Consider the following 22,556-nt stretch of genomic DNA (forward strand, 5'->3'; position numbering starts at 1 on the left):
ATTAGAGAAGTGTACATATAAGATGCAGGGCACCAACATCAAATACAGTGAAAATAGGGGCTATACCTTGGGGGAGCAACATACAAAGAAACAACAAAATCACATGGTACATTATAAATACATTAGAAACAATAGCAAGAAAGAAAATAGATATTTGTGTCCCTATCTTGGGGTTCATTTCGCTTAACATCATCTTATATGGTTATATGTACATAGCTTTTAGCTTTCTCTGCTTGTCCTACACATGTACTAGTTATTGCAAATAAGGGAAACCATGGGACCTATAGATGCTGGAGGGGATGTTGCCAGAAGGGAACCCTACTGCACTGTTGATGGGAGTGTAAACTTTTTCAACCACTTTGGAAAGCAGTATGGAGGTTCCTCAAAGAAGACACATAGAGCTCTCCTACGACCCAGTAATCCCACTTTTTGGCATTTACCCAATCACAAACAGGGCCATACTAAGGTTATCAGCACAACTATGTTTATTACAGCAGCATTATTTACCATAGCTAAGGTATGGAACCAACCCAGATGCCCCTCAGTAGATGAATGGATCAAGAAAACATGGTATGTGTGTGTGTGTGTGTGTGTGTGTGTGTGTGTGAATTCTACGCCTCCATCAGAAAGAATGACATTGCCCCATTTATTAGGAAATGGAAAGACTTGGAAAAAATTATATTAAGTGAAGTATGCCAGTCCCAAAGAAACATAGGTCCCATGGTTTCCCTTATTTGCAATAACTAGTGATTTATTTCTTAAAGTTTAGCTTTGTATCTTCCTGCTAGTCTTTCTTTTGAGAAGAAAAAAACACTTTGTTGTGAATGAATTACTCATGTCCCTTTTGCTCCGCTTTGACATCCTGAGGTTGGAAGGGGGAAGGAAAGGTGCACACAGAGAGGCGACCAGAAGCATGTTAGAGACAGATTTCACTTCCTTTCCAATTTTTCTGCAGCTTGGCTCTGAACATTGTTATGACTCAACCTCTCTGTGCTTGGCAAGATTCAAATAAGAATAGTCTATTTGGTACCAGATTGGAACAGGGAGTTACTGGCTGAGTATCAGATTCAGGTATTTCTGATAGATACTGAATGGAGTTCTTTATTAGGTCCTTTGACAAATGGGAATTTGTTTAGAAGAGTCAAAACACCCCTTTGACTAAACTGTGAACATTTGTCTCAAGACCATTAACAGGCATATCACTCTAAGCAATCACGTAAGCAAGAGTGGCAAGAATCTGGGTCACAATCCAATGCTGAGTTCTATGTGTCCTCTTTGAATCATCCTCTTCTGGTTCTGTACTTTTCTCAGTTCCACATTGGCCCCAAGAACCACAAAGAATCTCTCATGTTGACTTATCTCATTCATCTCACATCTCTTTCCTATCATGGAGAAAAGCACTTTGTTTCTCTGCAATCCCTCAATATTGACACAATATTTCTAATGAAGGATTTTTGTTTTTAAGTGATATATCATTAAAGAACTTCAGTGAAGATATTACTGTTTTTCTTTTCTCTAATAATGCCATGTATCACTTAATGAATCTTGTTAAGTCACAAACCCTTGTTATCACTGTTTTTGGCCCTGCCACATCATTGATACCAGGTCATTCTCCAAGCCTTTCCAGCTTGGGCTTTGGGGTTCTAGAGCTGAATTTTTGGCAATCACAGTAAACTGTTTTGTGTTTGTTTTGCCTGAGATCCACACTCTCAGAACTGAAATTTCATTTTGAGATAAAAAAGATTAAGAAGGAAATATGGCTTGGAGGTAGAAAGACCTGGCCACAATTCAAAATCAGCCACTTACTAGTATGCAATTTTAGGCAAATCCAATTGACCTTGTGTGACCTTAGTTTATTGTAAAGTAAGAATGATGATGTCTTCTCTGCCTAACTCACAGAGATGTTATGGTAGGGAACTTAAGAAGTGCTTTAAAACATTAGTAAATGTCTAGGTGCCCTGGCAACATAAACCAGTAGACACAGCAAAGCAAGATGTTCCAAAGGTCAAGAGTGAGAGAGTGACTTTCACCATGGATCCAAACAAGGAATTCACTAAGGATGGAATCATGAAAGAGAGTTATGTCCTTCTTTGCTCTCTGCCCCACCCCCTATCCTAGGTTTTGAACTCTGGGCTTGGGCACTGTCCCTGAGATCCTTTTTGCTGAAGGCTAGCACTCTACCACTTGAGACACAGCACCACTTCCAGCTTTTTCTGTGATTAACTGGAGATAAGAGTCTCATGGACTTTCCATCAAGGGCTGAGAACCATGATCCTCAGAGCTCATCCTCTTGAGTAGCTAGGATTACAGGCATGAGCCACCTTTGCCTGGCATGCTTTCTTCGTTTTCAGTGTAAACTAGGTATTTAGTGGAATCCAGGAAGATCATGGGCCCACTCAACCCTAAGAAGTCCCTCTTGATTCTCCTCTAAACTGAGTACAGCTGCTACAGGGGAAACTGTGAGAATTATGTGACTCTCCACCTTCTACACCAAAGAAGCCAAAGATGTGAATGAACAAACTCAAATAGAAACCGATTACATGTCATGTACAGAAATGTAGCAATGGAAGGAGAGACAGAGGAAAAGGTAGAATGTAGATCAGTTATGAAGTTACAGGCACCTCATGAAAGTCAACCCCAGTTAGAACAGAAATTATCTTCTGAATAGTCCAGACAGTGGCCAACATGGTGTAAGCACTCACTCATAACCACTCACTTAAATCAATAGCAATGGTGAAAGGCCTTGGTCTCTTTCTTTTCTCCTTGGCTGTAGGATTTCCTGGAATAGGTTGAGGACGGTAAGCCACAAGTGTTCAAAAAGACTGAAGGGAGGGCTTTCTCCCCAAACTACCTCCACTCCTAACTCTTCCCAGTCTCCAGCCACACACAGTGCACAGTCAGACTTGAGGAAAGAGCAAGGATTTGTTTCACTTCCGCCTAGGTCCAGGAACCCAAGTTTCTGACTAGGTCAGAATGGAAATAATCACCATCAAAATACACCCAGATGCTCTCACACACCCAGATGCTCGTGCATCCCGGGCCATGGGGCGCATGTGAGCCCACAACCCTGCGCACCCAGCCCTGCCTCTTGCCAGAGCATCCTCAGCTGCTGCCACAGAAAGCAGCCTCCTCCTTCTCCTCCCCCTACCACCGCCGCGGCGGCTGCTGTGATCTCCTATCCCCTCATCCTCCTTCCTCCCACAGTTCCTGTTCCTCCTCCCATCCACAGCTCCTCCTGCCCAGTGGCGAAAAGGCAGAACCCTTGGCCGCAGCTCCCCTTCTCTCCGATCACATAGAAGCCGAAACAGGTCTGTGCTGGGGGCGCTTTGTTGCGGATTGTCTTAGTGCTGGTGGCTGGGAGAGCCGCTGGGAGGGGCACGCGGTGGACGAGGTGGGGGAGGGGGGAGAATGGAGGAGATGCAGTTTTCAGCCTTGCTCTGTGCATAGTGGGGAGCGATGGGATGGAAAGGAGCTCGTCCCTTTGCCAGTTCTCTGTTCGTTTCTGGCTTGAGAGCCTTGAAGCCACCCAGACTTTCCAGGCCACTGCCCATCCCTTTGCACCCCCACTTCCCACATTCACTTCCCAGATCGGAGCTTTCTCTTGTTCTGGTAGCTCAGGGATGGCGGCAGGAGAGATGGATGGAATGGATCCAGCATGGCACCTGAGGGCATGGTGCTGCTTTGTTACATACAACAAAACCAGCATCTAGTTGCAGGCTCGGCTGCTGTCTGCTGGTGAAGTGGGGTGTGGGCCTGGCAAACTAGGGGAGTAAGATAATATGAGCACTCCCTGTGCGTGACTGGACGTACAGGAATGCCATGCTGGGCTATGTGCCAGGGAGATGGTGCAGATTTTAACTATGGGACCAAGCGAGTGTGAGTTAGAGTGGGATGTGTGTGTGTGTGTGAGAGAGAGAGAGAGAGAGAGAGAGAGAGTGTGCGCGCGCGCGCGCGCGCGCGCGTGTGTGTGTGTGTGTGTGTGCGCGCGCGCCCGCGCACGCTGCACCAGGAGGCAGGGCTACTCCTGGCATTACACGTCCTTGGGTCTCATCCCATGCCAAGCCCGACTGCAGCAACTCGCAAGCGGAGCAGGTCCAACCTGTTTTGCCCGTATTGGAAGGATAATGATGGTTTCAAAGTAATGGAAATCCCTCATTCCCCGCATCCTCCCCACCACTCCCGCCCCCAGCTGCCACTAGGGCAGTTGCTTAGCACTATATAGATGTAGAATTTCCAACTAGATTGGCCAAGCTCTTCTAGACATCTTAATTGTTCCCCCAAATATTCTGAACTTTCTTAGCAGATTTTCTTCTCTCAACCAATGAGGAACTCAAGTTTCACCAGTGATCCCTGTAATTACTGATCCTTATGTCTGTCTTTCTTACTGCAGTGAACTTCATGATGTGCTAGGATGTAGCTGAATATTTAAAGGGAAAGGACCAAACCAAATGCACTTAAGTGTTATTCCTGAATGTACTTGAGACAGGTTTTTGGGGTTGTTATTGTCTTTGTTTTTCTTGAACCATAAAGCATGAAACAGTATGATCATTTCGTTTTTAATCAAAGAAAGAAGAGAGACCAATAAAAATAAAGAATGCATAAGCCCTTTCTTTGACATTTTTATTTGTGGTTTTAATAAAACATTGCTTTCCAAGGTCCAAAATATACAGTTAAGCACAGTGATCAGTCAAGCAGCATTTATTACACACCTGCTACGTGTCAGTCGTAATGTTTGGTATTAGAAAGATCGAAATGAATAAAACATCATCTCAGCTTTCAGGGAGTGCAGTCTGCTGGGCAAGCTAGAGCATGTAAACAAACAATTAAAGGATGGCAAGGGATGAGCAGGGTACTGTGGGAACACTGAGAAGGGATGCCTTACAGGAGTGGGGGTTATGATTAAAGCAGGCTTCACAGGGAAGGTGACATTTGAATTGAGTATTGAAGAACTAATTCACCAGGTGGCTAAGTGGAGAATGGCATCCTTAGCTGAAGAAGCAGCCTATATGAAGGCAGAGAGGTTAAACATAAGTAAAACTGCAGAGAGTCTGGAAGTATTTCTGTCAAATTCTCAACAAACCCAGAACAAGTTTCTGAAGAGTAGCATAATGATTAATGATGAATCCAAAAGGAGCCTGTATTACAGATTGATAAGGATCAGAACACATCTCCATCTTAGGAAATGTCTGGCTCATTCATTAATATTAGTGCTTTTTGCTTTAAGCAAATCTGACATATGTGAATGTAGATTTGCAATGCAAATGAACTAAATGGACTGTAAGAACACTGCAGAATTTGTAGCTTTCCAAAGGATTCATGATTGCATGGTTTGAAGTGACAAGGCCTCTTTGGCCTTTATAGTGACTGTTTTAACAAAAAATCCCTTCCTACTGAGTTTTATACAAATACAGTGGATAAAGAAAAGTATATTTGCATTACATTTACTTTATATGCAACAAGTGGCCGATTTCAATGCAGGTATTTTTTTCATTCATAAGGCAGATGTTTTATAAATACCAAGGTAAAATATGAAAATGATAGCAATCAGTACTAACTCCACTGATTTCAATCTTTTCTTACTTGAATGATATGTAAAATACAAAGTAAGCAAGACAGATTGCCCAATTTGCACATTTGGAGTACTTTCAGTAGAGTCATAGTAATTAATAATAGCACAAGATGACTATACTGCATGTGTTTTGAAATGGCTCTAGGATGGCTATTCTAATATGCAAGGCAATTAAGGCAGAGCCAGGGTGTTTTTGGAGTGTGTTTGGTTGTGTTGGTGCTTATTGCACTGGTTGGCAAATATGACTAGGATTGAGCTTCGAGACTGATGATGTCTATTCAAAGTGCTTGGTAGCCACAATATTATGCTAGTTAAAAGTGTGGGATCTGATGGCATAGATCATATCTCCATCTTCTCCCCCTTTAAGTAAAGAGCAAAAATAGCTCAACATTCTATTTGAAAGAAATGCTAACATTAATGGGTAGTCTTGAATTGACTTCCTTCTTAGTCTGGCCAATGGCCTGCTATAAAAGTGATGGTGATTCAAGACATTTTGTTTTCATTAGAGCCTCTATTTACTGGCTGTCCATTCCAGAGAGTATTAGGCAATATTTCTAAACAAACAAACAAACAAATGAAAACCTCAGCCCCCATGGATTGGGCTGGAATGGAACTGATTTGTCTTCATTTGTCTACTGATTTGGTATGCAGATTAGTCTGATAGCTAGACCACTATTTCCATATGAGTTACACAGAAGACAAAGTATTTGTAGGTCCCACACACATTCATGGGGTGGTGGGGGGGGAAGAAAAGAGACAAAAGAGAATGTGTGTTTGGAGGATATAATACACAGTATCTCTTAGATATTTGTTCATAAAATCTGATATTCTCACAAGTATTTGTGTAGACTTGGGGTTAAGAAAAATATTGTTTGGACATTGCTGGGAAAGAATATTCTCCATTGAGTTCAGAAACTGTCAGCAGCATGATAGGTAAACTTGGCTGACTGGCTTTACCATTCTCAGCTTTTCTTTAGTCCCTCATCTGTAACGTGAGGCTGATAATAATCATCACTCTTACTGAAGGTGATGGTGTGATGACAACGAAGATAATATCTCTGTAATATTTTGAGCTCCTTAGAAGAAAGGCTCTGTATAAACTTCAAGCTATTATAAAAGGGAAATGAAGAATTAAGGCAATTATCCTGATAATTCAGGGCCCAATCCTGTTTTTCTGCTGAGTATTTGGCACACTGTCTCCATTCTTAGTCTGCCTCAGTTCCCTTATTTCCTTTTACATCCTGAAAATTCCACTGTGGGCTTTAATTTCCTGAACCAGAGTTATCACGAATACAGATTTCAGAAAAAGCCCATCAATCTAAACATCTTCTACAAACCAGAGGACCCAGATTCTTGGAAGTAGGTAAGTTTATTTGGAAAGTTGCTTTTATCCTTTACATTATCTTTCAGAAGCAATTCTAAAGGATTATCCTGAGAAGAAGCTCATTCCCATAGGGTTCATTTCCATGGACTTCAATGCCCATTCTGGCCTGGAGTAGCTTTGCAGGAGAGGCTTCTTGAATACTGTTTGTTTCAGGGACTTATTTTATCAAGGCTGAAGCTATCTTTAGGGAAACTTAAAAGTCAAAGGAAACAACACTCGTGTGACTACTGACCCTTCCCTTGCTCTCCCATCTCCTGTAATTTCCCTTAACTTCATTTCTTTACAACTACCTTGGAAGGCAATGGACCTCTTGAGAATCAATGGAAACTGGGTTTCCATTTGTTGTTGGTGGTGGTCATGGGGCTTGAACTGAGTTTCAGATTAAGCATGATATGGAGGCTCTGGAGTTACTGGCTTTCAAATGCTCTAAGCAACAATCAGCAATTCTCCACATGAAAACAGCAACATGAAAATGGAACAGAAAGCATTACTTTTGTGCACAAGACAGACCTGTGTGACACTGGAAAGTGAGAATGAGTCATTCCATCTAGAAAGCTTAGTGGTGATACTCATCCAGGAAGGGGATTCACAAAATGGCAGTGTCCTGAGAACTTTTAGACCTGCTTTCTTGAGTAGTTCAGAGGAGTGTGAGTTTGTGGCCATATCCAGGTATGTGCTGGGTCAGCTGTCATGTGGCAGCTTTAGCAAAGGGACAGATTTCTAGTGGAACCCCAAAAGGCTGTGCTTCTCTCTATCCCACTCCATTTCTCTTGAGTGTTTGGTTTTCTGACTCTCCAAACTAAGCAGCCAGTTAGACTGTGTATTCTGTCCTAGATTTTCATTGGGTGATTCTATCATTCCAGTCTCTCTTCTTTGATGGTTATCAACCTTCTTGTGGGACAAGAAACTCCTTGAAAGTCTGATGAAGCTATTGTGGAACTCTCCAGAGAAAGTTCCACATCTATTAACCTGTACAAATCATTTTGTTGCTACTTAGGTCCACAGCACCATAATGTTTGCTGTTGGTGCAGTGTAGGATTACTTGTAGATACTCCCATAAATATAAAAAAATCCTGTAGGTTCAATTTTTAGCTGTAACTTTGCAGAGGATTAGAAACATTGGGATGAGCTTTATATTAAATATACAGGGAGAGGTGTTAGTTAAACTCTTTCTGAATGAATGGGATTGAATACTGAACTTGAAGTCAAAACAAAAAAAGAATTTTAAGCTGTCTAACCTTATCAAAGAAAGTGGGGATTCAAAGCCAACTTAGGCCAGAAACATTATCTCCACCAAAAAGCTGGGCTGGGCACCAGTGTCTCACGCCTGTGATCCTAGATACTCAGGAGGCCGAGATCTAAGGATCACAGTTCAAAGCCAGCATGGGCAGGAAAGTCTGTGAGACTCTTATCTCCAGTTAACCACCAGAAAACTGGAAGTGGCACTGTGGATCAAGTGGTAGTGTGCTGGCCTTGAGCTTAAGAGCTAAGAGACAAAACCCAAGGCCAGAGTTCAAGCCCCATGACCACCACCACCAACAACAACAAAAATCTGGAAGTGGAGCCATGGTTAAAAAGGCTAAGAGAGAGTGCACAGGCCCTGAGTTCAATCCCCAAGACTGGAACAAAGGGAGAGGGTGGGGATAGGATGGAGCAAATCAGGAAGAATTGAGATGTGAGAGGATGGATTTAATGATAGTTTCAGAAAGTGTGTCCTATTTGATTTTTTTTTGTTGTTGTTGGTCGTGGGGCTTGAACTCTGGGCCTGGGCGCTGTCCCTCAGCTCTTCAGCTCAAGGCGAGCTACAGCGCCACTTCCGGTTTTCTTGTGGTTTATTGGAGATAAGAGTCTCAGAGTCTCTCCTGCCCGGGCTGGCTTTGAACTGCGATCCTCAGATCTCAGCCTCCTGAGTAGCTAGGATTATAGGCGTAAGCCACCAGCGCCCGGCTATGCCATATTTGAATGAAAAGAAAACTTACAAATAAAGATACAAGCTTTGTGCTTCTCAATAATGTTTCTGACCTCAATTTAATCTCTGAATGATACAGGGCTATGGATTTTAAGAGGTTGTCATAGATTCTGTACCTGGATCCTTGGAAATGATATCTTTAGAGACTGAGAAGAGGGGCTGGGTTTTGAGGAATGGAACAGGATGGTTCACTTATTGTGTGAAAAAAGCTATTTTACTATCCAAAGAACATGTGCTCATAGAAAATGAATTAGAATATTCCTGACTTTTCCAGCATTGATCCTCATCCATGTTCACATTTTGTGCATGTTTTCATGAATATTCATATGTGTATTCATGGGCACAAATAATTAAGGATGCCATCATGTCCCACATACTGTTCTAAAACATGTTTTTTTTTTTAACTAAACTGTGTGTCTGGAAATTTTTTTTCCTAAAAATATACATCTAGCAATATCGTCTTTTTAAGAATTACATGGTAGCCCATTATGCACACTTTGCTGAAGTTTATATTATTTCTAATTTTTATAGTATTAAATATTAGTGCCTTTTTAGTATACTCTTGTATTTATATCTTATGATCATATTCATAAAAACAAACTTTTTGCTGTTCCAAAAGTTTTGGTTTGTGCTTCTCTGATTTTAAACGAGCCTGTAAAACCGGCCTCCAAGAAGGCCATTGAAGCTTACATTTTTAACAACAGCTATTTCTCCACTTATTTTCTTGTTATTTTCAGATATTACTGACTTTGATGTGGTACTGGAGTTTGAACTCAGGGTCCCGTGTTTTTGCTCAGCTTGCTTGCTTAGCTGGCATTCCACTATTTAAGTCATACCTCCAGCCTATCTTTTGCTGCCTGGCTTTGAACAACAATCCTTCAGGTCTCAGCCTCCTAAATAGCTACAATTAGAGTAGTGAGTCACCAGAACTCAGCTTATTCACCTTTTCAAATTGACAATATGAAGGCTGAGAAATATTTCCATGTTCTTTCTACTTCCTTGGTACTAGTGAGGATAAATATCTTTTCATCTGTTTATTGGCCATCTGAGTTTCTGTTGTGTTGCCATTTCATATTTTTGGCCTGTATTTTCCATTATTTGTCTATCACATCTTTCTGCATTTGATAACAGGAATCTCTTTATGTATTTTGGATAGAAACTACTGCTCTGTGTATTGCAGATGTATGTGATGGTTTATTGTGTGTCTTTTAGCTTTGATTTGGGTAACTTTTGCTATATAGAAATATGGTTTTTAAAAATAGGAAGTCTTCCTTTATGACTACCTCAATGATGCCAAAATTGAGCATCCCTCTTACTATATTACATATATTTGACTCATTTCTTTTTCCTGTTTTTAGTATATATTAATTGTATAAAGTGTTTCATTGCACTATTTCCATACATGCATATAGTATGTTTAGATCATATTCACCCCCACTAGTACTCTCTTAAGATACATTTCTGGATTACATTTGTTGAGTTAATAGTTATCATATTGCTAAAATGTTTATACCAATTATGTCCCTGGTCAAAGTGTATGAAAGCTCATTTTCCATTCTTAAGTCAAATACTAAGCTGGAATTCATATTAGACCTTATGAAAGGCTGGAAGCAGAAATCCCTAACTGCACCTGGAACATATTTAATGTACATTTCACCTTTAATTACTTAAGCAAACATGCTTTTAAATTCATTTCCAACTAGAACTGTGTCGAAAGAATTTTTACAACATCAAATCCCTGTAAATTTACTGTGAAATGAATGGCCATGTCAGGTCATCTCTGCTGGCAGCAGCTGAAACAGTAGGCAATGACAGACTAACTCTACCTTGACTGTAGAAACTTGGGAAAAAACTACTGCTCCCTCTTCACTGACCTCGGAGGTTAGCAAGATTGGTTTCTTAACTTTCTGGAGGCTGTGTGGAATAAAAACCAGCTTCTATCCAGATTAACTTTCTGCAAGGAAGACAAGTTTGAGCCCTCCCAGGAGAAGTTATTCTAAGAGAAATAAACAGTGATGTCACTGTCTGCACAGGGAATAGTAGCAAACAGGTACAGGTGTGGCTTTTCCTCTCCCTGGCCTAGTTTTTTTCATCTTCCTGACTTTTCTGCCAGCATTCAGATATGGCCAAAGGAATTCTTCTGTTTGTTTAGACTAAGAGTAAGGCCTTCAGATTGGGAGAAGGAAAGCACATCTGAAAAGGAGGAATGCCCTCAGTTAGGAATTGCTGGAAAAGATTCCTGACATACCACTAACATTTGTTAGCTAACGATTTGGCAACTTTCCTCTTCTCAAGATTGGTATGGTGCCTTCAACATGAAGCTTTCTAATTTGTAGGTTTGAGAATGTCCTTTATACTTATCCCTCAGTCTCTTCACCTAGTGTGTCATTAGCACAGCTGATCCTCCAAGATAGTTCTAACCTTTTCAAATGGCTAGGTTATTGTCCCCTAAGGAAAGATTTGGATACTTGAACTACTGACAACAGGGTTTTGTGGTTTCCCACTTAATTCAAAATCGCGGCATCTGGCAAATGGCTTATGATCATATCTAACTTTTTTGGACTAGACTCAGCATAGTTCACAAGGGGATTGAGGGCCAGATAACGCAATTACTCAAAATTGCTTTAGTTGTTAAGCTAGTGAATGTTATGTTTTAAAGCTAGAATGTCTCTTTTTGATGCTGAATGATTTTAAACTATTACAGGGACAAATACAGTTTCAGCATATGCATCATGTGATATGTGTGTCATTTGTGACAATTATAAGGGGTAAGTTCTTCTTTTCTTTTTATTTACTATATTTAATTTGCTGAAGAGGGTTTTCTCCTTAAAAAAAACAATCAGACAGAATCTTGTTTCATAGCCCAGGCTGGTTTCAAGTTCACAGCATTTCTCCTGTTTTAGCCTCCGGAGTGGCAGGATAATAGACATGTACCCCAGCATACCTGGTTTTTCTTTTATTTTAAAACTACATTTGATGCTTTCAACACAACCAAGGGTTGTGCTGTTTCATCTTTAATGACTTATAAGAAAATAGCTTTGCTTTCTAACCCTGATTGGAACCTAGAAGGGATCTTTGTCTCCACACTTAATCCAAACAGATGCATCTCATTAACAAGATACATTTGGTAAATGAAATTTTCAATAAACTGTGAAGCAGAAGTCTTGGGTTCCATTCCGGCCTTTGTTACTAGTTAATTTATTTTTATGGCTCTTAATAAGTGCTTAAAAGTTTCTAGGTTTCAGATTCTTTACATAAATTGAAGGCAATGATTAGAAATAGATAAACTCTATCTTGGTTTCTTCAGTGTAAACAGAACCCTCTCATCTCCAAACTCAAAGCTTATTTTGTGGCAGAATCACTTGAGGATATGTCTTTTAAAATGTTTTCAACATGAAGGTGTTTGACATAGGAGGTGTTTGACAAGAATTATACTCATTTCCTTACTTATATAATTATAACCCCTCTATACATTACCTTTACAAAAATAAATAAATGAACAAATGAATGAATGGATGAATAAATGCGTAAGAGGTTCAACCTCAAGCTACTGAATCTGAACTTCCAAATGTGGATCAAGGAACCTACTTATTAGCTAGCTTCTGAGGTGATTCTAGAGACACTACAATTCCTTTAGGAGGGAACTTTCTGGAGACTAACTCTCTAAGGCTTTGTGGCCAGAGGGAATGAAACTATTTTCCAAAGGTTGAGGAGCTGGGCTTCTTATCTAGTTCCCTGGGGCTGGGTTGTGCTGAGGTGAGAGCCAAGCAGAATGTTCTTTCCAATAAAGCAAATTTGTAGGAACACACTGACCAGTAATGAGCATATTTTACATTTTTTGGCACAAACCTCTCAGTAGAAGCATTACTGAGAAAGGACAAAGTGCTACCCAGAGAGCTTACACCTCTTCAGCTTAAATTCTCCTTTTGATTTCCATTTTAAGTTTCCATTTCCTTCTTTGACTTTTTCAACTTTGATTTCCTTTACCTTCAGGAAACACACATTGCAGTGGGTTTCTGCTTTGCAAGATTGCCTTAGCCTCCCCCAGCCTCCATGATACTTTAAATATCTTCACTCCACTCAGCAGCCCCTTGCAGATCAGTGCTGGGTGTGTTTCCTTCAGTTTTAGAGAGTCTCAGTTTTACTCTCCCCTCTGAAAGGGATCAACCCTTGTCCAGTGCACACCCATTGTCCCTATCTGAAGCCTTTCCTTTCAATACAGGAGAAGTTAGAGCTAGGACAGGGCTGAGGAACAGACATCTGGCCCACAACATTGTTTGGTATGTGACTGATAGGACAGGCACACTTTTCAAATGACCCTCATGGGATGCATTTGGCCATCTGCCTTGCATTGATAATCTTATATGGTCTATGAATGATCTTATATATATCTAAATTGCCCTTGAAAGAAAAGGAGGTTTCCCATCCCTAAGCTAATAGACTACTTCTTACAGGTTTACTTCCAGAGACAGCCTGTATTTTTTTCCATGTAGCTATCATGTATTGAGTACTGACCTATACCAGGTACTCTGTTACTCTGCATATTGTATTTAATTTCCTCCACTGCTTTACTAGGTGAATATTACTAGCATTTCCACTTTACAGGTTTTCCGAGATGGGGAGTAGCAATCTGAGTCTGCCTAGTCTTGAGGCCTGAATGCTAAAAGAATCTTCTATTAGTGACTCTCTATGTCTACAAACCTGTGTTACAGCAAGAGGGACTATATGAAACAACAGATTTTCCTGGATGTGATGAGTGTGAGCTTGAAATAACTTTAAGAAACAGGAAAGAAAAAAAGAAAGAAAGAAAGGAAGAAAGAAAGAAAGAAAGGAAGGAAGGAAGAAAGGAAGAAAGAAAGAAAGAAAGAAAAAGAAAGAAACAGGAAAGAAAGGGTTCATTTCAATAGCAACATAATATTTCCAGAGTTATTATATATCATTCTAAAGGTGAGGCTAAGAGTATGGAATTTTTTTGATGGTAGTGGTATTGGGATTTGAATTCAGAACCTTTCACTTCCTAGTCAGGTGCTCTAGCACGTGTGCCACATTCCCAGACCTTTTTGATTTGGTTATTTTTCAAATAAGGTCTCCTGTTTATGTCTGTCTGGCCTGGTTTGGACTGTGATCCTATCTATGCTTCCTAAGAGCTTTCCTGACATGTGTGTGCCACCATACCAAATGTTTTAATGTTTGAGATGGAACTAACACTTTGCTTGGGCTGGCCTCACAGCAGACTTCCTATGTGTTCCAATTTCTATCTCTCAAACAGCTAGGATTGCAAGTATGGCCACTGCACCTAGCCTAGAAGACTATCTTTAAACCCTGAGAACTGATAGTTTATAGTAAAGCTGTAAATAACTGGTATTGGCATTTAGAGATAAATATCTGAAACTTCTCTAACTACTGTTTGTTTCATAGAGCATGCTTCTTCTTTTTCTCCTCCTATTCTCTTCAGGAGGCTGGTGCCAGGGCTACGGAAGACCACTGGGAAGCAGAGAGTGACTTTCTAGATGTTCTCCGGTAGTGAAGGGCTAGGTAAAGGGGAGATAGCTGATCTGGAGGAGGATTTAGAATAGGGTGAACAGGAGTCTAGTTGGCTTGGATTCTTGTGTTTCCAGTCCACCTGAATCCTTCCTGTATGATTTGCGTCACGAATCTTGGAGGATGCAGCAAGAAGAGTTTGGCATCTACTGACATCAACTCATTGAACTAAGATTTATAAACTTTATAGGACTCTTGTTCATGAGTGCAACATAGCTACGCCTTGCAATTTCTGAGTATATCTGTAAGGCTAAGTCCATACTTGCACTCTAACCTAACACATATCCCATCAGAAGAAGCTTGCTTTTCATTCTGACTGTCATGCAGGACCATAGAATGATTGAACTTTGCTGCCCCAAACCAGACTATTCATTTTTGGGTTCTCTTGGAGAAAAAGCTTATATTGGCTATAATTTCTCTAAAAATCCCCTTTAAGAGGAGGGCCTCAAGAGAGCTCTTGTGCCCATTTCCTGCAGTATCTGTCATCTTTTTTTACCATGTCCAATCATCACATTCAATAGCCTACACAAAACTAAGGTTTTTGTAAGACTTCAACAGTCTGCTTTACATTTCATGCTGACAAATCACTGTATTTCTCTAGGCTCCTTCTTCCACATGTAATAATCCTTATTCTCCCTTCCTCCTGGTAATATTGGAGCAATCAAACATTGAAAACTTTTAGACTAGTTTTTAAAGGAAAATTGTCTAACTATTGGTACTTCTTGACTTGCAATGGCATTAGAGACTGACATGTCTGTAAAATTGAAAATATCATGTCTGAAACATATTTAATATACCTACCAAGTATTGTATCTTAACCAGTTCTAGCTTAAATGTGCTCAGAACAATTATCTTAGCAAGTGGTTGGGCAAAATCATCACACACAAAAGCTATCATAGAAAGAGATGCTGAATATATCGTGGTATTTGTTGAATACATGCATCCAAAAATGTTGGCAATTGTGATCTGTCTCATGGCTGCTTGAGAACTAAAGCTCACGGCCACTGTGCAGCATCATCAGTGTTGGACTATTAATTGCGAGTCCAGAAAAAGATCTAACTTCAATATCCAAAGTATTCATTCCTAGCTAATGCCTCTCAGGTTTGCACCATCACAAAGTGGAAAAATCAAAAGTAGATTATGTATATATGAATGTAGATATCAGGGGATTCCTGGCAGAAAAGAACTGTTTTGGAGAAAAAGAGAAGTTAAAGATGAAAGGAGTGTTGGCTTAAGTGTAAATCACTACTTATCTCCTACTAGCTCTATAATTTTGTCAATTTTATAAATCACTCAACTCCCTTAGATCTGAACAATGGGCAGAATAATACCATTACTTACCTCAAATAGCTGGACAAAAGAATCAAGTATATATGTACACGTATGCATGTATATCACATATATGTATATACATACACTTATGTATGTATATGTATGTTTATATGTATGTTTGTACATACACATGTATATATGTTAGTATGTATGTATGTTTATACATACACGTACATGTGTGTGTCCCATAGATAGTGCTCATGTATAAACTGCCATTTATAATAGCTGCTGTTTACGTATATTATAAATGCACAAAGGTCCATAGAAGTTTTGACTCTTGGTTTAGGCCTTGTGACAGTCACATTAGCTGCTCTACACCTGTTTTTTCATCAATGCAACAGGAACAACAATATTAGCTAGCTCTGGAAGTTTTGTTTTGTGTTATCGAGGTTTGAACTCAGGGCCTCACACCGTGGCTAGACAGTACTCTATCACCTGAACCAGCCCCCTTTTTCACTTTAGTTTTTTTTTTTAAATTAGACTCATGTGCTAACTATGCTTAGGCCATCATCAAATAGCAATTCTCCTATTTGTGCTTCTTAAGTAGCATGGATTACATGTATGTCACCTGGCCCAGTCTCTGAGGAATTTTTGAGAAATAAGTAAGAGGATTCATGCAAAGTTCTTGGGACACTTCTTGGACCATCAAAGTGCTTAATGAGGCATTGTTATTAGCATGCAATTACTAGCCTTATGGACACCATAAGTCCTTTGGCCCCTAGCCCTGTGTCTGGTCCACCATTGGGTCAACTCTTACCAACTCTCACCTTTGGGTTAAATCTCAGCTGAGATTTTTGATACCTTCAAGGTATACATTGTTGGAGACAAGCAGAGTAAATGGACTTTTTGTGTGAGAAGTCCTCAAGACTGATAGGGCACCCCAAAAAAGCAATGTGCAATGTCAGATGGGTTGCTTTAGGAGAACAGTTGATTCTCTAGACCCCAAGATAGTTTGCAAAATGACAAAAATGGGGACAAAGCAGACCTTGCTTAGCAAATCCCACAGGAACCTGGCCCCACAAAGCTTAAGGTTCTGTTAGCTGCCCTCCTGCCAAACCACACCTTCTCTATCAACCATGCCAACTTTGTATTCCCTTCTGGCATTCCTCCAAAACAACCAACTGGAGAGTCCTTTGTCTCCTCCCTAAGTAAAGCAACAAGTATGGCAACTACATGCTGCCATAGTGACAATTCCTACCTGATCAATAGAGCTGGGAATTGAGCTTTGGTGACAGGGCCTGCCCAAGGGGAGGCATCACCTGCCTCAGCTTGGTGACCAAACAACTGCACTGCCCACAACTGAGTGTATGTCTCTGGGGCTTTCTATATATCATTTTCTATATCTGAGGTGACTATTTTAGACACATTTTAAATGTCTCAATCTTACTCCAGGGCTTCATGATTTTTGCTGGAATTAGTTAACATTATTGCTTTTAATAGTATGAGTAGAGAATAATAGCTAACATTTATTCAGTGGTTATGTTCTAGGCATTATGTACATTAGCTCATGAGATATGCAGTACTCATGAGGTAGGTAGTACTAATATTCCTATTCTACAGAGGATGCTCATGCAGTTAGCTGTTACTGAGTGCTTAGTTTATCCTAGGCCCTATTCTGACTGCCTTGCACATTTTCTTACATAAGCTTTATAATAGCCTTAAGAAGAAGGCAGTGTTATTTGTAGTGGAAATATCTGAAAACATTGAGTGGCATAGGTCCAGATGGGAACCTGGACACCTATGGAATATGCAGAAGGGCCTGCATGGTCTGCAGGACCTTTTATATCCTTTGACAGCAAGTTCCTTTTTCAGCACCCATAGTTGCTTGTAGCTGAAGAGGCATGGTGCATCCTTTCCACCGTAGATTATTTGGAGAATACAGGTCAAGCATCCCTAATCTGAAATTTTGAAATCTAAAATGCTCCAAAATTCAACTTACTTTGGATTTTGATGTGATGATAATATATATGTTGGTCAAAACAGCTTCAGATTTTGGAGCATTTAGAATTCTGTATACTCATGTCCTATGAATACACTTTAGTAATAGGGTAAAATCTATGATCCTTTCTATCTTCAATCAAGGCCAAGATTGAGAATGAGCACTTGGGTACACTTGGGTACACCCAAACACTTGGGTATACTGCACCCACTCCCAGTAGTCTTGCCAACTGCAGAGACCATCTTCTGCATGACCAGGATGTTAATGTTACGCAGCTCCATCATTTCGACTGGTCATCAATAGCAGAGTACACAGCCTGCAGTAATGGATATAAAGGTGTCCACTTCACTTCATATTTCCCAGGGCCACCAAGGGGAAACTGCAGACAGTAATCATTTCCAAAACTGCTTTCCTTGTCCTATACCTTTCTTCCATACATCTAGAAATCAATACTTTCCCCATTGGTTTTAAGTCTGGGATACTTCACCTCAAATATTTTCAGCCAGGTGCCAGTGGCTCATGCCTGTAATCCTAGCTACTCAGAAGGCTGAGATCTGATTATTGTGGTTCAAAGCCAGCTAAGGCAGGAAAGTCCGTGAGACTTTATCTCCAATAAACCACGAGAAAACTGTAAGTGGCACTGTGGCTCAATAGGTAGAGTGTTCACCTTGAGTTGAAGAGCTCAGGGACAGTGCCCAGGCCCAGAGTTCAAGCCGCACGACTGACAAAAAAAAAGATTTTCTTCCAAAAGGTCACCTCAGAATTTTCAGACTCCCTCAACATCATTATCATATATATTTGTGCTCTTTCTTCATGCTCTATCTTCTCCCAGGCTTTTTGTCTATGCCCTTTGAGACTTGTGTTGGACATCAACAACCACCCCCGCCCCCCACCCCCGGCTCTACCTCCTCACAATATAATCTGCATCAGTGCATTGCAACACTGGCTACCTGCTAGTATTCCTTGGGAAACTTTTAAACAAGGTCTGTATTCTGGATCCCATCCCTAGAGATTCTGATTCAATTGGCTTGAAGAGGGGTCCTGGTTTTCTATATTATTAAGGAGCTTTCCTAGGTGATGCTCATGCAGTCTTGTTTTCATACCACTGCTGCTTTCATTGGCACATCTGTTTTCTTGAAGTTTTCTTATGCATAGGCTGCTTATTCCCCTGGGTCACACATCTCACAGAATTGAAGGACAATATCTGTATCATCTATTTTCCTGGCACCATTTTCAAACCTTTTATACCCAACCCACCAAATGAAAATAAAACATGGAAAAAATCTAACAGCTAACAGAATTAAATGCAAATTTGATTTATTGTCTTACAATAGTTTTGAAAACAAAATGAAATAAAATAAATGATTCTCTGTGGCACATGCCACCTGTATTACCTATTATTCACTTGTCAACACTTGTCTTTCAAATTCATTCAATTTTCTTAGACTTTTACTATCTGGATTATCTGCTTCCTCTTTTAACCTAAGTCCTGATTTTAGTCTAGATGCCTTTCATGCATCTGGATAATCAATCTGACATTCTTGCCTATATACTGGACACTATTATTGGTATATGGTATCATTAGGTATTGTTTTGTATATGACAATGGACAAATGGATGAAGAATCCCAGCCCTCAAGAAACATGAAGTGGGAACATGGGAGTGAAGGAGATAATCAACAAATCAGTCAACAAACAAATAACTATAAAATATTGTCTATAAAATGTCATAAAATCATTATGGAACAATAAGCAAGGAATGAGGTAGAAAATGTTGGAAAAGGAGGAGGCTACAATGCTTGATAAGAAATGTACTCATTATCTTGCCCATGTAATTGTAACCCCTCTGTACATTATTTTCACAATAAAAAATTTAAAAAGAAAAAAAAGAAAATGTTGGGATAAAGATCAATTTTAAATACTAGGGAAGAAATTTCAACAGGAGTTGAAAATTGGAAAAGGTTAAAGATAGATGAGCAAGAACCAATTTCGACAGGAAGAAACTTTACCTAAATCCTGGAAGACAAAGTCAGGGGGTGAATAGACAATCCTGTCTTATTGTGCCTGGTAGGAAATTTTGAGGACTCTGATTCTTATTCTGAATCAGACATGGTGAGCTATTAAAGGGAAGTCTCTGGATAGAGAATTGAATAGAATCTGGCTTAAATTTCATATTTTATTGACACAATTTATTACCACTCAGTTTCTCTACTCAATTCTCTCGCCTGCTGCAACTTCTGGATTTTGTCATTGCCTCGGTGATTGTCAACTTGGTTGCATTAAGAAATGCCTAGGAGCTTAGTAAAGCAAATCTCAGGGTATGTCCATCATTTCTAGAGAAAATTAATTATGAGGGCTTTGAACTAATAAGTGGTAGATCAACTCAAAACTCCAATAGATTATTGGGAACATGATGAAACTTTCTTCCTTGTTGGAGGAAATAGGTTGCTGAGGATGTGTCCCTGGGGCTTATATCTAAATCTACCTTCCTTCTTGTTCCTAGCTCTCAAGATATGAACTACTCTGATCCAACGTACCTTTTTGATGAACTAACTTCTGAAATCAGGAACCTTAATTAATATTTCATACTTTAAGTTGTTTTTGTAAGGTATTTTGGTCACAGGGAAGCAAACATAACTAATACAAGCTCCAAAGGAGTCCAGGCCTGAAACCTGAAACTCATATATTGTTATTCATTCTAACATATCTCCCTATTCACTTCATCTAAGCCCCTTGTCTGTGTGTGGTCTTCCTGGTAGCTCCTCTTCTTGTCATCTTCCCTCCTAATTTCATAGTGCATACATTCTAGCAGTTCTAACATCAACTTTCTTGCTGAATTATCCTTCTACAAAAGCGGCTCAGGACAAACAAAAAACATCATTTTAGAGCATTTTGATATTGCCTATTAGAATGCCCTAGAGCACTGAAAAGAGTACTGATGTTGGACTGAACTTTAGCCTAGTGGTAGAGTGCTTACCTAGCATGCATGATGCCCTGGGTTCAATTGCTTAGTACCACATAAACAGAAAAGCCAGAAGTGGTGCTGTGGCTCAAGTGGTAGAATGCTATCCTTGAGCAAAAGAAGCTCAGGGACAGTGCCCAGGCCCTAAGTTCAAGCCCCTGGACTGGCAAAAAAAAGAGTACTGATGTTACATTCCTTTGATTAGGCTTTGAGCCCAGACAGAACAATTTTTTGTACTTTTTTTATTGTAAAAATGCTGTACAGTGGGGTTACAGTTACATGAGCAAGGTACATTTCCTACTGAACATTGTTGCCTCCTCCTTTGTTTTTTCACTACCATCCCTTCCCTCCCACCTCCACAATTACCCCTCCCCCAAAGTTGTGAAGTTCATAAAGTACCCCAAGTGATGCCAGTGAGAAACTACGTTGAAAAATATCTAAAATAGTCCAAATCTTTCTTTTCCTTCTCTGTATATGGACAGCTGAGTAGAAACCAGCTCTGCTGCTTCCTGTAAATACTTTGGAAATCATACAAGGCGTTCTCAGTAAGTGACATTTCTCTTGGTGTTAAACCTACCTATGCCTTCATTTTCCAGCCTCAATCCCATTTCTGTCTGTGGATCTCCTCCCATTTCACAGAGAATATGGAGACTTCTAGAGCCTTAATCTCATGTCCTACTCTTCAGATTAGAAGTATCTGTGCCCATATTTATTCTGTTCTTTCCTCTGGCTCTTCTAAGACACCTTTCTTTTGTGGATCTTCAATGGCTTACTCACTATTAACTACCTTTAAAATACTCTCAGAATCTTTTGTCTTTAAAAACTTTCTCTAAGAGCAAGGAAAGGTGTGACATTGTCCAAAATGAAGTATACTCTGTATACTCTTTACCTGACTTACATAACGATAAGCCCTCTGTACATCACTTTTATAATAACAGTAAAAATATTTATCTCCCCCCCCACCCCTGCTACAAACAATTTCTTTTTGTGCTTGGTGCTGGTAGTATACTCCTGTAATCCTAACTACTCAGGAATCTGAGATCTGAGGAAGGTGATTCAAAGCCAGCCTAGGCAGAAAACTCCATGAGATTCTTATCTCTAACAAACTACTCAAAGTGGTTGAACAGGTTTACACTCCCACCAACAATGCAGTAAGGTTCTCTTCTATCCACATCCCCTCCAGCATCTGTTGTTAGAGTTCTTGATTTTAGCCATTCTAACTGCAGAGAGGTGGTATCTCAATGTTGTTTTGATTTGCATTTCTTTTATGGCTAGGGAGGTTGAGCATGTCTTCATGTGTCTATTGGCCATCCTTCTTTCCTCTTCAGAGAAGTTTCTCTTTAAGTCTTTAGCACACTTATTTATTGGGCAGTTGTTTCTTTGAAGATTTGTTGTTGGGGGATTTAGTTTTTTGAGTTCAAGGTATGTTTTAGATATGAGACCCTTGTCTGTTGTATGGCTAGTGAAGATCTTCTCCCAATCCATGGACTTTCTATTGATCTTGCTAGCCATGTCCTTTGCCATGCAGAAGCTCTGCGATTTCATGCAATCCCATTTGTCCAAACTTTCTTTGTGGTGTTTCTGGGTCTCTATTAAGAAAATTTAGGCCTGTGCCAACAAGACCTAAGGTTTCTGCTATTCCATTCTGTAATGTTTTCAGAGTATCTGCTTTGACTCCAAGGTCTTTGATCCATTTGGAGTGTAAACTTGTTCAACCACTTTGGAAAGCAGTATGGAGGTTCCTCAAAAGACTCCACATAGAGCTTCCCTATGGCCCAGCAATCCCACTTTTGGGCATTTACCCAAATGTTTACAAACAAGACCACACTAAAGCTACCAGCACAACTATGTTTATTGCAGC

General features: G+C 40.0%; 1 protein-coding gene across 1 annotated transcript in view; it reads left to right on the forward strand.

The window, feature by feature from the left end:
- The first annotated feature begins 2,944 nt into the window (after window positions 1-2,944).
- Pak3 (p21 protein (Cdc42/Rac)-activated kinase 3) overlaps window positions 2,945-22,556 on the forward strand; it is a 250,362-nt gene continuing 230,750 nt past the window's right edge. The window contains exon 1 of the mRNA XM_013025849.1: window positions 2,945-3,308. The gene's annotated coding sequence lies outside the window, so the exon portion shown is untranslated. The remainder of the gene's footprint in view (window positions 3,309-22,556) is intronic.

The sequence above is a fragment of the Dipodomys ordii genome, unplaced genomic scaffold, assembly GCF_000151885.1.
Source record: "Dipodomys ordii isolate 6190 unplaced genomic scaffold, Dord_2.0 Scaffold88, whole genome shotgun sequence".
Taxonomy (NCBI): Eukaryota; Metazoa; Chordata; class Mammalia; order Rodentia; family Heteromyidae; genus Dipodomys; species Dipodomys ordii.